Source organism: Cnephaeus nilssonii, assembly GCF_951640355.1.
Source record: "Cnephaeus nilssonii genome assembly, chromosome: 21".
Taxonomy (NCBI): Eukaryota; Metazoa; Chordata; class Mammalia; order Chiroptera; family Vespertilionidae; genus Cnephaeus; species Cnephaeus nilssonii.
Genome location: NC_137092.1, coordinates 14,601,011 through 14,615,313, shown reverse-complemented (window position 1 = coordinate 14,615,313; position 14,303 = coordinate 14,601,011). Strand labels below are relative to the sequence as shown.

At 44.1% G+C, this 14,303-nt stretch overlaps 1 protein-coding gene across 2 annotated transcripts in view; it reads left to right on the top strand.

The window, feature by feature from the left end:
• Positions 1-4,969: 4,969 nt before the first annotated feature.
• Positions 4,970-14,303, top strand: part of GATAD2B (GATA zinc finger domain containing 2B) — an 82,276-nt gene continuing 72,942 nt past the window's right edge. For both annotated transcript variants that reach the window (XM_079762183.1, XM_079762184.1), the window contains exon 1: positions 4,970-5,222. The gene's annotated coding sequence lies outside the window, so the exon portion shown is untranslated. The remainder of the gene's footprint in view (positions 5,223-14,303) is intronic.

Genomic DNA, 14,303 nt, shown 5'->3' with positions numbered 1-14,303 from the left:
TAATGAAATAGATACAGAAACAACTCCAAACAGAGATGCAAAACAAATTACCAAAGGGAATTAGCCAACAAAACAGAAATGCCTTAGGGAAGGAGGGTGTGAGTGTCAACGGCGGAAATAACTTACAGGAGCCTTTCCATTCCTTGGGGTGAGATCAGTGGATGAAAAGTACTACTTCTGAATTCTGGGACCTTCAAGCCAGTGGACCCTTCACCATCCCGTCTTGAGCGTGGCAAAGAAGCTGCACAGGAGGAAAGCAGGGGCTTAGGAAATGCCATCTGTTTTGCCAGGGACTAGGAGATGCCTTCTTCAGAGGGAACCTTCATGTCACCCCAGGTTCTGATCAGACCTCATTCTCCAAAATCAACCTCTCCCTGTATTATCCTCAGGGACCTTCTGCAATGGAGCCACTGCCTTCCCGAAACCATAAGTTTCGGTTGAGTGTAATGTGCCTAGTAATATGCTAAACCAACTGACATTGGAGAGATTTTTAGGGCTCAGTCCCTATTTTAATAGACCGTACAATCGCCCTAGCTGGTTTGGCTCAATGGATAGAGCATCAGCCTGTGGACTGAAGGGTCCTGGGTTCGATGCCGACCAAGGGCACATGCCTGGGTTGCGGGCTTGTTCCCCAGTAGGGGGCGTGCAGGAGGCAGCCAATTGATTCTCTCTCATCATTGATATTTCTATCTCTCCCTCTTCCTTCCTCTCTAAAAATAAAATATATTTTTAAAAAAATAGACCGTACAATCTTACTGGTCTAGAGGGCCTCTTGGTTCACAAACAATAATGCTAACCAACCCTGCCTCCAGCTTGTTTCTCATTTTGGGGCTTCCTTTTAGAGGTCTACAGTCAGATGTGCAGAACTATAGAATTCTTTAGCCACAAGAATATCTGAGAATTCCACTAATAAAGTAATCATCATGGCATCTGATATCTTCTCTGTCCTGTAGCTTAGGGAACTGTGTGAGGGGAAGGATCTGCACATATAACCTGGCCCAATTTCTCTTCCCAGACTATTTTTGTTGTTGTTGTTAATCCTCACCTGAGGATATTTTTCCATTGACTTTTAGGGAGAGTAGGAGACAGAGGGAAAGACAGAAAGAAACACCAATGTGAGAGAAACACATCCATTGGTTGCCTCCTGCATGAGCCCCAACCAGGGCCCAGGCCAGGGAGAAGCCTGCTACCGAGGTACGTGCCCTTGACCAGAATCGAACCCCAGACCCTTTGGTCCGCAGGCCACGTTCTGTCTATCCACAGCCAAACTGGCTAGGGTTATCTTCCCAGACTTTGAAGTTTATAGGCTCGAGTATGAAAAATTGTAGTTAAATCTTGTCTCTTCTACTTACTAATTTTATTACATCTGACAAGTTACTTAACTGCTATACCTCAGTTTTTCCTCATCTGCAAATTGGGGAGGTTGTTTAAAGATTAATTATGAAAAAAAAAGATTAATTATGTAATCCATGTGAAATTAATAAATGTTAGCTTCAAAAAGAAAATGAACAGAGACTGCATAGGGCAAAGATCATGTACATTACAACAGTGGCCTCACTTACTTGTCTTCCTTGGAACTTGATTATTCCAGATTGAAAGTCCCCCTCCATGGCCTGATTTTTTAATTTTGTTAGAAGGCATTTTCTTAGGACTCACTAGTATCTTCTTTGGGCTGGTATCCACCAACATATTTCTTATGTCTCCTCATAGCCCTTGAAGAATGGCCCTTCAGATACAGAGAATGCATTGGACTGATCATGGTTTAAGCGGGTTAGGGAAGAAGACTATACCTTCCATGAGGGCAGGGACTATCTCATTTACTGTTATAGCCCCAGCATATGAAAGAGTGCCTGATGACATAATAGGTCCTCTATCATGTGTACTAATAACAGTCAGTGAAAGCATTAAAATTAGGGGGTTAGTAGAGAAATAATTTTCAGTTCAGTACAAGACTACTATCAATAAAATACCAACAGAAGCTGAATTTTGAACTAAGAGGGTGAAATTCTTGGAAAAGTGAGGAAACCCATAAGTTACTATTTATGTTTATTGAGTACTTACTGTATCCTTAGCACTGTCTTGAGCATTTTATATTTTTATTGATTTCTGAGAGAGAGGGAGAGACAGAAACATCAATGATGAGAATCATTGATCGGCTGCCTCTTGCACACCCCATACTGGGAATTGAACCCTGACCTCCTGGTTCATTGGTCGATACTCAACCACAAAGCCACACCGATCAGGCTGTCCTGAGCATTTTAAATGGACTATTTTATAATCCTCACAATTATCCTATGAGCTCAGTACTCTTATCAGTCATTCCCATTTTTACAGACAGGGAAACTAAGGCATCCTGATATATAAAAAGCCAGGGGCCATCATGACCGAAACAACTGAATGGATGACCGAACACGGGCTGCATGGGGCGACAAGGCTGGCAGGAGGGTTAAGTGAGGGATTACCAAACGAGTGAACAGCAGGCTGCGTGGGGCGACCAGGCCCGTAGAGGGGATAGTGAGGGACGACCAAATGACTGAACAGCAGGCTGCGTGGGGCGACCAGGCCGGTAGGGGGGATAGTGAGGGACGACCAAATGACTGAACAGCAGGCTGCGTGGGGCGACCAGGCCGGCAGGGGGGGCAGTTGGGGGCCACCAGGCTGGCAGGGGGGGCAGTTAGGGGTGATCAGGCAGGCAGGCAGGTGAGCAGTTAGGAGTCAGTGGTCCTGGATTGTGAGAGGGATGTCCGACTGCCGGTTATCCCTTGAGGAGTCCCGGATTGGAGAGGGTGCAGGTTGGGCTGAGGGCCGCCCCCTGTGCACAAATTTTGTGCACCGGGCCTCTAGTCCTATATAATAAAGAGCTAATATGCAAATGGTCATCACACTCTTGCGCCCTTGCGCTGGGGTAGGGACCTGAGGCCTGGCCGGGGGACCTGAGGCCGCACCCCCCTGCCCCTCTCCCCCACGCTGGGGCCGGGGACCTGAGGCTGTGCCCCCTGCCCTGTGGGGCTTGGCGGGGGTGGGGCCCGTTGGGTCTGGGTCTCCCGTGATTTCAAGGTGCACGCATGTGGGCGGGGACTTGACTCTGGGTCCCGCAGTGTGCCCCAGACTCTGACAGGAGGGAGATTTTCATATACATTTTACTGATTTTCTTTCATTTCTGACACTTGTATTATAGAGAAAGGGCAAATAGCAATATTAAAATATTTCCTCTAATTCCCTTTTAATGTGCAGAATTTCATGTACTGGGCCATTAGTAGAGAATATAAATTAACTTGCTCCCAAATCACACAACTGGTAAGAGGTACAGCAAAGATCCAAACCCAGGTAGTCTAACTCCAGAGACCATGTTCTTTTTTTTCTTTTTTTTAAATGTATTTTATTGACTTTTTACAGAGAGGAAAGGAGAGAGATAGAGAGTTAGAAACATTGATGAGAGAGAAACATCGATCAGCTGCCTCCTGCACACCCCCTACTGGGGATATGCCCACAACCAAGGTACATGCCCTTGACCGGAATCGAACCTGGGATCTTTCAGTCTGCAGGCCTATCCACTGAGCCATACTGGTTCCAGAGACCATGTTCTTTACCTGGACACTATACTAGAATGAAACAAGGTTTTTTTTTACCCACTTAAAATAAGAATTGGGGCATGCCTCTGCATGTGCGTGTGTGCATGTGTGCGTGTGTGTGTGTGTGTGTGTGTGTGTGTGTGTGTATGTTCAGGGTCCTTCTTTAGTGTGTGGCCACGTCCTTCATTAGTTTAATTTCCAGTGCCGAGCACGACTTCTAAATGATGTGAAGAACATGTTCTAGTGCTTCTGGAATCAGTTGTTTCTGGGCTCAAAGCACTGCATAGTCACTAATTAGCTGTTTGGCCTTTGCAAGTTAACTTAACCTCTCTGAGCCTGTTTTTTGATCTACCCGTATTCAAATTTCAGCTCTGCCACTTAGCATTTTTAACTTTGTACCTCCTTTTTCCTCATCTGTAAAATGAGGATAATAATTACTCCACAGTTATGAGAAGTAAGATAACCCATGTAAAGCTCTTTGAAAGAATAATGCATGTGTAGCTCAGTCTCTTTCCCAAAACGTCAGCTATTATAATTCCCAACACATTCTGATACTTGTTGCCTATCACTGAGGTGCTCAAAAAATGCTAAGAAAGTTTAGGTGGGTCTAACAGCTTCTGGGGATAGCAAGAGGAGTTGGGCCTTGAGTTGATTAGGGGGAGTGGGGTAAGGAGGCTGTTTCCTTCACTGTGAACCTAACCAGACAAGATCCCGAGAGAAGGAGCTAGGAGGGCTTTGCACACCGTAATTTCTCAGCAATTTGGCTAGCTGCCTTTTTTTTCTGCTGCCATGGTTTAGTCACGACAGGACCATGCTGGGGTACGATGAAGACTAGGAAGTTCAAGGCCTTTGGCAGACTGAGACAGGCCACGCCCCAAATAGAAAGCAAGGCCTAAGCGCCTAAAGCTACTTCTTTCGTGAAATTCATGGATTTTCTCGGGATGAAACACCACCTAACACAGAGCCCAGCGCCGTTCGCCAGTTTCCATCTTTAGAATTGGAAGAATGAGAGCTAGCCAAAGGGGAATCCCGGTTTTGGGATACTGGGGTACGGCGGCTGCCTGGGGACCAAAACGTCTCCAAGGTAAAGTTGCAGCCTGAAGCGATTTTTTGACCCCCGACACTTAATGGACTGCTGAAGACCCGGATGTGTCTGGGACTGGTCGAGGTACCCATTAACGCGCCCCCGCTAGACCATCCCCCTCCTCCGTTTAGAATTGGGTTTCAGGTACGCCAATCATCACTTCGCCAGCCACTCACTCTTCAAGGGTGGGGTGTAGTCCCGGCATCCCCTCTCTTATTGGTATGGCCTAGAAGAAGAGGGCGGGGAGGCCGGCTTAGGTTGCCCAATGGGCGTCGTGGCGTGTGGGTAAGGCGGAGCCGAGGCGCTTGGCAGCTGCCCAATCAGCGTCCTTGTTTGTGTGGTGCCGCCGCCGCCGGTGCAGCCGCCGCCGCCGCCGCTGCCCCCGTCTGTACCGCAGTGTCTGCTCCGCCCGCCTGCCCCGGTCCGGCCCGCCCCCCTCTCCCACCTCCGTCCTTCGTCCCGTCAGCAGGGTACGGAACCCACTGTGCCGTCGCCTCTTCCTTTTTCGACGCCTCCGCCGCCGCCTGAAGAGGCGAGCTAGCTGGGAGTTACACCGCCACCGCCAGGTGAGGAGCTCTGGCCTAGGCCAGCCTGGCCGCCCGCCCGCCCGGGGGCGGTGAGGAGGGAGGAAGGGAGGGAGGGAGGCTGGGAGGAGGCGGTGGTGGCGGAGGTGGGGGAAGGGAAAGGTGGAGGGGCGGGGGAGGGGAAGCGCCCGCGAGCCGACGCCCGCCCGCGCGCCCCCGCCTTGCGTCCCCCTCCCCCCACCCCGGCACCGCGCGCCCCCGCATCACGCTCCCCCTTCACCTCATCCCCTCCCCCCGCTCCGTGCGCGCGCCCCGGTCTTTCACTTCGGCCTCGCGCGCCCTCCGCTCCCTTCATTCCTTCTCCTTTTACTCTTTCTCCCCTCCCTCGCGCCCCGTTTCCCCCGCCATCCCCGCTTTCAGTCACTGCCTCATGCCCGCCATGCTCCCCTTCTTTCCTCTCTGCGCGTCCCCCCCTTTAACTTTCCACCCCCGGTGGTGCCCTCAGGGTGCGGGGGCCGCTCCCTGCTTTCAGTCTGGTGTTTGGCGGCGGTTGGGACAAATGGGGGATTCTGAAGGGTAAAGGAAGCACGAGGTAATTATCTTTATTTAGGTAAAGGAATCAGGAGCGCAGAATCCGACCCCTTTATTTCGTCGTCGTCGTCCACGGTCCCCCTCGCGCTCCCTTAGGAAAAGGGAATTGTCTCAGTCTGTGTGGACACTTATCTTGTGTAGCGACCAAACCACCCCTTTCCGCAGCTGGGCTTCTGGGACACACCGGGTCTCTATCCCAGTTCATTGCTTGAGGGTCTGTGTGGAATCAGAACTTACCCTTCCCTAACCAATCCGGGACTTAGAGTACTTTTTGCTTCCCTGCTCTCAGTTACACTAAGGAGCTAGCCACTCCTGTGAGTGCCAAGGTTTGGGTGCCACTCGCTGGCCCGGGACCTTTCTCCCCTCATAAAGGGAAGGTAGCTTCTTTGCACTCTTTCCCCAGCATCAACTTCCTTCCAGACACTAGCTGTTAGCTCATAGGACTGGCACTGAGTTGGAGATGGAGGCATTGTGGTGGGTGGGTGGCTGACTAGCAACCTTTTCTGCTTCTGTCATCTGGAGAATCAGGTAGCCTCCCAGGAACAGTTTTCTCATTTCTGATCAATAATTATTTGAAGCCCTTCTGTGTGAAACGGAGCTGGGAGATAATTTTAGCAAAGCAAAAGCAGACTGCAACAGAGACTTGGACTTGCAGCAGCTGGAATAAAAAGCAGGTTCAACAGATCTGTGTTGGAGAAGAGCTGATGTTTTTGAGTTTTTGAAACACGTTTCTCTCTAAAAATTTACTTTTACAAAATGTGATACAAAAATGAAAAGAAATGTTCCTCCAGCCCTCCAGTCCCCCTTTCAGTGCAGATGAACTTCTGATTGTTTTCTGGCAGCAACATGGTGTCCATATGTTGTCTATATGTTGGAGATTAACCTACTTGGGAGTTTAATGGTAACTTTATTGTGTTTTTTCTTTGATACACTGACTCTTGAAAGTCTGATAACCACTTTTGATGCTGGAGAGTCTTGATAAGAATGCTAAAAGTAGCATTTCTGTTGGTACTTGATTGGGAGGGAGGCTACTTCTGGAGCTGCTAAAGGTGCTGCTGAGGAGATCGATTTATTTTGAGGGAAGACTCACACCTGTTGGAAATGATGCTGTTTTTTGTGTGACTGATACCCAGTCTCTGACTGTTTTGGGATGGGCTGGGTTAAGGATAGTTTTTCCTTGGGCTTCTTGAGCAGATAGGTTGTATGAATAAGGAGTTAATTAATGGGAGTACTGATCTGGTAGTGCTGTCTTCCGTTTTTAGAAAAACGTAGTTTTTAGTCTAGTGGCAGTGATAGTCATCTTGGTAAAGACTGAGGAAGAAAAGTATTAATGAGCAGGTATCAGAAGGCTGGACCTGTGTGTGGGCTGAGTGACCCAGTTTGAGAAGAGGTGAAGCTTAAGGACTTTTGTCCTGCCTATTCCTTATTTAAGAACACTTTCCATGAGGTGAGAGTGATTTGTAGCTGACAGCAGCATCCATCTTTGTTTTATGACACTGTGGTTTGCTTCCCCTGACTGTGGGTGATGTCTGTTAACTTCCTGTTTAGAGGCAGTCCGAATAGGGTCTGAATAGAGGCTGCATTCAAATACGAATCTAGGAACAATGTTAACCAGGTTCCCTGATCAGCCCTTCACATTTAAGTTCTAGCAGAAACTCTTATTGCTGTGTTTAGCATAAGGCCACACGGAGGTGGGGAGGAAGATGTGAGAAATTGGTTCTGAATCTGATAGCCTTAAAGTATATTAAAAAACCTGTGTATTGTCCTCTCCCTTTTGGGAGGCAAATGTCCCCATTCGGTCCCCGTGTTCCCCATTCCCTACCCCTTTTTTTTCCTTCTGGCTGGACCTGGTTACCAGGTTGGGTTTTGGTTAGAGAACAGCAGTGTGGAAGAAGGGTCAGTGTGTCAGTAATAGTATCCTAGTCATATTCTGGGATCTCCAGCTTCATACTAGCCTTAAGCAGTAGTGTATATGGAAACCAGGCCTCTGGTTTTAATTTACTGATTTTTTTCTTCTTTGCACACCCACCAAACTGGAGGTTCATGTGTAGAGGAACAGTATCTGTGCTGTCCTGGTTTCTAGACTGGGGAGCATATTCCGTATTAGCCACCCATTGGGAGTCATGCTGACAAGCAGCCCCTCTGCACTCAACTCAGAATGTTCATTTTGTTTGGCTCATTGAGAAAAACCAAACCAGCTTTGGTTGATTAAAACATGCTATAGACATCCTAAGATTTGAACCATAACTGGGACCGAGGGACTTTCTTTTCCAGATCCTTTGCAGTACTTAAGAGTCCTGAATCAGTACATTATCAAGGCACAATAGGCATTTTCTGAGGCCATTTGGAGGGAAAGAAAAAGAAAAAAAAAAAAGATATGAACCCAGATTGACTATAAATCTAGTCCTGGCCTAAAGCTGTCCACCTCTTGCTCAGAAGAAAAAAAAAGCAACCTATCAGACAGTGCCACACAAAGTTGCAGTTCGCCTGCATTGGCTAAGCCTGAGAAAAGATAACACATAAGGCAGTTCAATTTCTGTTGAAAAGGACTGGCTTTTGGGGGGGAAAGCTTCTGTTAGCCATATTATTTGTTTTATTCTTAGTAATTCCTCTGATGCTTTTTCTGTAGGTTACTGGTTGGGGATTTCGGTGGCTTTAAGGTCCATAAAGCAGAGAGGCTCTTACATTTGTGTACTAATGATGAAAATCTCTGAAGAGTAGATCTAATTTGAAATGCTCCCGCCTCATGTTCCATCTTTTACCTTCTATCTTATGGATATGTGAAATATTCCTGTCCAGTTTGGAGTTCATCCAGTAGGAAAGGATTGAACCAGTGCCATTAAGGGCTTAACCTGTCTCATATACCTTATAGATGGTGTCTCCCTCAAAAATCCTCTATTTTTTGCCATTGCCTTCTTAAGTTGCTATCATCTGGCAAGAAACTATCAAGAATTTTGGGTTATAGTACCAACAGCAACTGATGAATAAGAGCATATATTTTGTTACTTTTGAGGTATGAAGTGGTCATATCCCAGACCTCAAAGAGTCATTACTAATTGCAAAAGCTTCTTTGACAACATAATTGTTATTAATACTAACCAGTGAACTATTAAGGGAAATGACAATACTTCCTGAGCCATTCTCTGGTTGCTTTTCACATCTGGCTAGTATACATTTTTAAAATAATTTCAGGTTTCTGTTATTTGAACCTGAAAGTCATGCTTTAAGCCTTCTGAGCAAAGCTTTTTTTTAATTTTGTCTCATTTGGGGGAAGGTGGGATTTGTAATATAAATATAGGCTGCAGTGTTAGTAGGATTTAAGTTAGATATTAGGATTAATAAATTTCTATTATGGTTGTGAGGGAGTAGAAATATTAACTGGAGAGCTTGTGATCACTTACCTAGAAGGTACTTATAAAATTAGCTTGTTGAGAGTATTTAAATTTACACTTCGTGGGAGGCAGGTTGTGAGCTAATAAGTGGCAAATTGGAATAGTAGAACACAGGTGTAGAGAGTCTAGATATATTGGTTCAAATCCTAGCTGCTTTGCCACTTATTAGCTACTAGTATATGACTTTGGGTAAGTCTCATCATTTTTGAATTCTCATTTCTGTCAGAGTAAAAGCCAGTCCTTATAGTGGCCTATAAGGTCTTACATGATCTGCCTGCCCTCCTCACCCCTTCTCTTTTGATTATCATCCTCCCGCTTTGTTCACTCCATTCAAGCCACATTGACTTATTCTTTAAATACAGGGGTGGGGAAAAGTAGGTTTATAGTTGTATGTGAAACAGTTTATTCTTGTATTATTTATTAATTATTGTATTATTTACTCGTATTACAATTGTAAACCTATTTTTGCTTACCCCTGTATATCAATCATTGTTTTTTTTCTAAACCTTCACCCGAGGATATGTTTTTTATTGTATATATGTGTGGGTTTTTTGTTGTTGTTGTTTTTTAGAGAGAGTAAGGGAGAGGGAAAGAGAGAAACATCAGTTGGTTGTTTCCCCTACATGCCCTGACCCTGACAGTGTGAGATTGAACCCCCAACCTGAGTATGTGCCCTGACCAGGAAGTGGACCCAAGACACTTTAGTGCACAGGAGGATGCTCTAACCGACCCACACTACATTGGCCAGGGCTCAGCCACATTCTTTATCTTAGGACCTTTGCCCTAGCTATTCCCTCTAGTGGGAAATAGCGAGTTTTTCCCAGAGATAATACAATTGAACCATTTTCTAACTTCCTTCAAGTCTTTGCTTACTAGTAAATGACACCTTTTCAATGAGACCTTATCCTACCACTATTTAAAATTGTACCTTTAGCCCTAGCCAGTTTGTCTCAGTGGATAGAGCATTGGCCCGTGGACTGAAGGGTCTAGGGCAGTGGTCGGCAAACTGCGGCTCGCAAGCCACATGCGGCTCACGAGCTGCGGTTTGCCGCTCTGTTGACTAGTGAGTTTGCAGACCACTGGTCTAGGGTTCCATTCTGGTCAAGGGCACATACCTTGGTTGCAGGCTTGATATCCGGCCCCAGTCAGGGTGTATGTCGGAGGCAATTAATCAATGTGTCTCACACCAATGTTTCACTCTCTGTTTCTCCCCATCCCTTCCACTCTCTCTAAAAATTAATGGAAAAATATCCTCAGGTGAGGGTTAACAACAACAACAACAAATTATTCCTTCTACTATCACCCTGTTACTCCTAATCCTTCCTTACTCCATTTTCTTTTTCATTGCACTTACAACTTTATAACATACTGATTTGCTTTTTGGGTCCTTTCCTATTGTATAAGGTCTATGAAGGCATGGATTTATTTTGTTTTGTGTAATACCTAGTTCAGTACCTGACATACAGTTAATACTCAAGTATTTGTTGATCAGATAGGAATAAAACTTTTCCTAACCTCATGTATGTTTACCTCATGTTTGTTTATAACGAAAGTATGAAGTGTGATAAGCATAATATGAGATCTTAAAATGTGAACCTTGTAGCATGATTAAAATAATGGTACATAATACTTGGTTACTGAAAAAATAATCTTCATATATATAAATATTATTACATCTCTTCTAAACTCCAGTTCTTTTATTCCAGTTGTCTATTGTGTGCTGGACATATTCACCTCTATTCCACTGGTGCCTCAAACAACATTTCTATCATCTGTTTCCCTTCTATGATTCATTGAGTTACCTAAGCCAAAAATGTGAGCATCGTCAATTCTCTCTCATCCATTCCTTTTTTATTCCTTTTTTTTAATCCATTACTTTTTTTAATACTTCTGAATCTAACTTTTTCTGTATTTCCATTGCTGGTCTTCTAATTGACACCCACAATACTTATTTGAAACATTGCCGTAATCTCTTATAGGTCTCTCTGCTTTTTAGTCTTATTCCCTTTTATTTTTAAACTAGAGGCCCAGTGCATGAAATTCGTGCATGGGTAGGGTCCCTAGGCCTGGCCAGCGATCAGGGCTGATTGGGGTCTTCCTTCCCTGACTGCCGGCTGGGACCTTCCTTCATTCTGCGCCGCCCCCTGGTGGTCAGCGCACGTTATAGTGAGTGGTTGAACTCCCGGGCAGTCAAACTCCTGAGGGGACAATTTGCATATTAGCCTTTTATTATATAGGATTTTTTACAATTCCCACCTGAGGATATGTGTTATTAATTTCAGAGAGAGAGGGGAACATCGATTGGTTATCTCCCATTTACGCCCTGACCAAGGATGGAACCTGCAACATAGATAAATGCCCTAAATGGAAATTGAACCCACAGCTTTTTGGTGTACGGATGACCCTCCAACTAAATGAGCCACCCGGCCAGGACATTCTTATTCTAAACTCTCGATCATATTGTCTTCACAATGGCCTAACACAGAGACCTGATTATTCAGCGTCCCCTTCACAAAAGTATTCAATAGTTTCTAATCAGTTAAAGGTAAAATTTAAACCTTACCTAGTATTTAAGGCCCTTTGTAATTTTGGCCTTTGCCGTAGCCTGCCTTTTCTCCCTTACAGTTTATATGTGGGCAAATAACAGTTCTTTTAGTTCCCAGATCAACTTCCAAATTTCATTTCAAATGCTGCTTTCTCTGGAAAGCCTTCTCTGACATGCCTAAAGAGACTTAGAAATGCTTTCTTCTTGGATCTCACTCTAATTTATAAATATTATTTATCTCCCCTTAGTGGTCTATAAACATCCTGAAAGAAGATACCATTTTTTTTTTTTTTTTTTTACTATTGTGTCTCCAGTGCCTAGCATGGTGCCTGTCACCTAAAGATATTTTAAAATGAATAATCCTATGGGTTGAAAAAATGCTGCATACATTTAGAAGCTGCTCCTTTTGTTATGTTCTGGAGGCAGAAGAACAAAGTTGGAGTTTTAGTTCTACCATTTATCATTTGTGTGATCTTGGTTGAGTCATTTGAAGTCTCCAAGCCATGGTTTCCTGAGATTAGAAATGAGGATCAATACTACTTTATCTGTTTCACTAGGTTTCTGTGTCAGTCATATAAAGGTGCTTTATAAACTGTAAAGCCCTGTACAATTGTTAATTATTATGAGCTGATACAAACTGAGCTTTCCTCACAACCCATTTTTCCTCATTGATAATGAGGCCCTTTCTATCACTGAAGCCATAAATACTCTTCTACAAAATGTTCTCATGTTCACTTTTTCTTTTCTTTTTTTTAAAAAATTGATTATATATATAGAGAGAGAAACATTGATTTGTTGTTCTACTTATGCATTCATTGGTTGTTCCTTATACTAGGTGTATTGGTTAATAATGCAGATTTTGTAATCAAAGGAAACATAATTTCAAGAGAAACATCAAAAGTGCTTTGTTTAAACTAATGTCCATTGCTAGCTACATATTTCCCCCATCTTTCAGGTAATTTGTGGATACTGTCCCAATAGAACTTTTCTTGTTTTGAGGCAAACCATTCAGAGACCCAATTTTCCACTTCTTCGTACGTTTTGAAGTGCTGCTCAGAAAGTGCGTGTGCCATTGATCGGAACAAGTGGTAATCTGAAAGAATAAGTGGTCTGGTGAATACAGCGGGTGGGTTAATATTTCCCAGGCAAGATCTTTTAACGTGTCTTTAACTGGTTTTGAAGTGTGATGGTGCATCATCATGAAGCAAAATTACTTTGCTGTGTCTTCTGGCTCATTCTGGTCGTTTCATGATCAAAGCGTGGTTCACATTGATTATTTGTTCTTGGTAGCAATCAGTATTAACGGTTTCACCTGGTTTTAGAAGCTCATAATACACTACACCAGGGGTCCTCAAACTTTTTAAACAGGGGGCCAGTTCACTGTCCCTCAGACCGTTGGAGGGCCGGACTGTAGTTTAAAAAAAACTATGAACAAATTCCTATGCACACTGCACATATCTTATTTTGAAGCAAAAAAACAAAACGGCAAAAACACCCGCATGTGGCCCCGCGGGTCGTAGTTTGAGGACGCCTGCACTACACCTTCCTGATCCCACCAAACGCAGAGCATTGTCTTTCTGAATCGATTTGGCCTTGCAGTTGATGTTGATGGTTGCCCTGGATCAACCCATGACTTTGTGCGTTTGGGATTCTCAAAATAAATCCACTTTTCATCACCAGTCACAATTCAGTGCAAAAAAGACTCTTTCGTGCAATTGAAGCAACATTTTACTGATGACTTTTCGGTTTTCCATTTGTCTTTCGTTCAGTTGATGTGGCACCCATTTTCCTTCCTTTAAAATCTTTCCCATTGCTTGTAAACAATTGGAAATTGTTTGCTGAGCAACGTTTAATCTTTCTGCAAGTTGTTTTTGAGTTTGACATTCATCTTCATCCAATTATGCTTGTAATTGTTGGTCTTCAAACTTTTTCGGTTGACCTGGATGTTCTTTGTCTTTCACATCGAAATCATCACTTTCAAAGCGTTTAAACCAGCATTCACAAGTATCTTGAGATGGAGCATGTTCACCATAAGCTTCCCGAAGTATTCAGCAGCACTTTTCTTCAAAATAAAGTAATGAATTAAAACTTTCCGCAAATGTTCTTTTTTTGGGGGCACGAAATTTGACTTTTTAAAAAAATATATATTTTATTGATCTTTTACAGAGAGGAAGGGAGAGGGAGAGAGAGTTAGAAACATCCGATGAGAGAAAAACATCGATCAGCTGCCTCCTGCACACCTCCTACTGGGGATGTGCCCGCAACCAAGGTACATGCCCTTGACCAGAATCGAACCTAGGACCTTTCTGTCCGCAGGCCGACGCTCTATCCACTGAGCCAAACGGGTTAGGGCTGAAATTTGACATTTTTAAGCGTAAAAATACCTATGATGTTAACACCTTCAGAAAATTTGACATGAAGTTTTGAAGCTTGTTGTCAATACAATAAAATAGCATACATATCAAATTGAATATATGTCAACATATGTGTAACTCCATCTATTGAAAAATCCGCATTATTAACTGGTATGCCTAGTATATGCCCTGACTGGGGATCAAACCTGCAACCTTGGCATTTTGGGATGACCTAATCAAT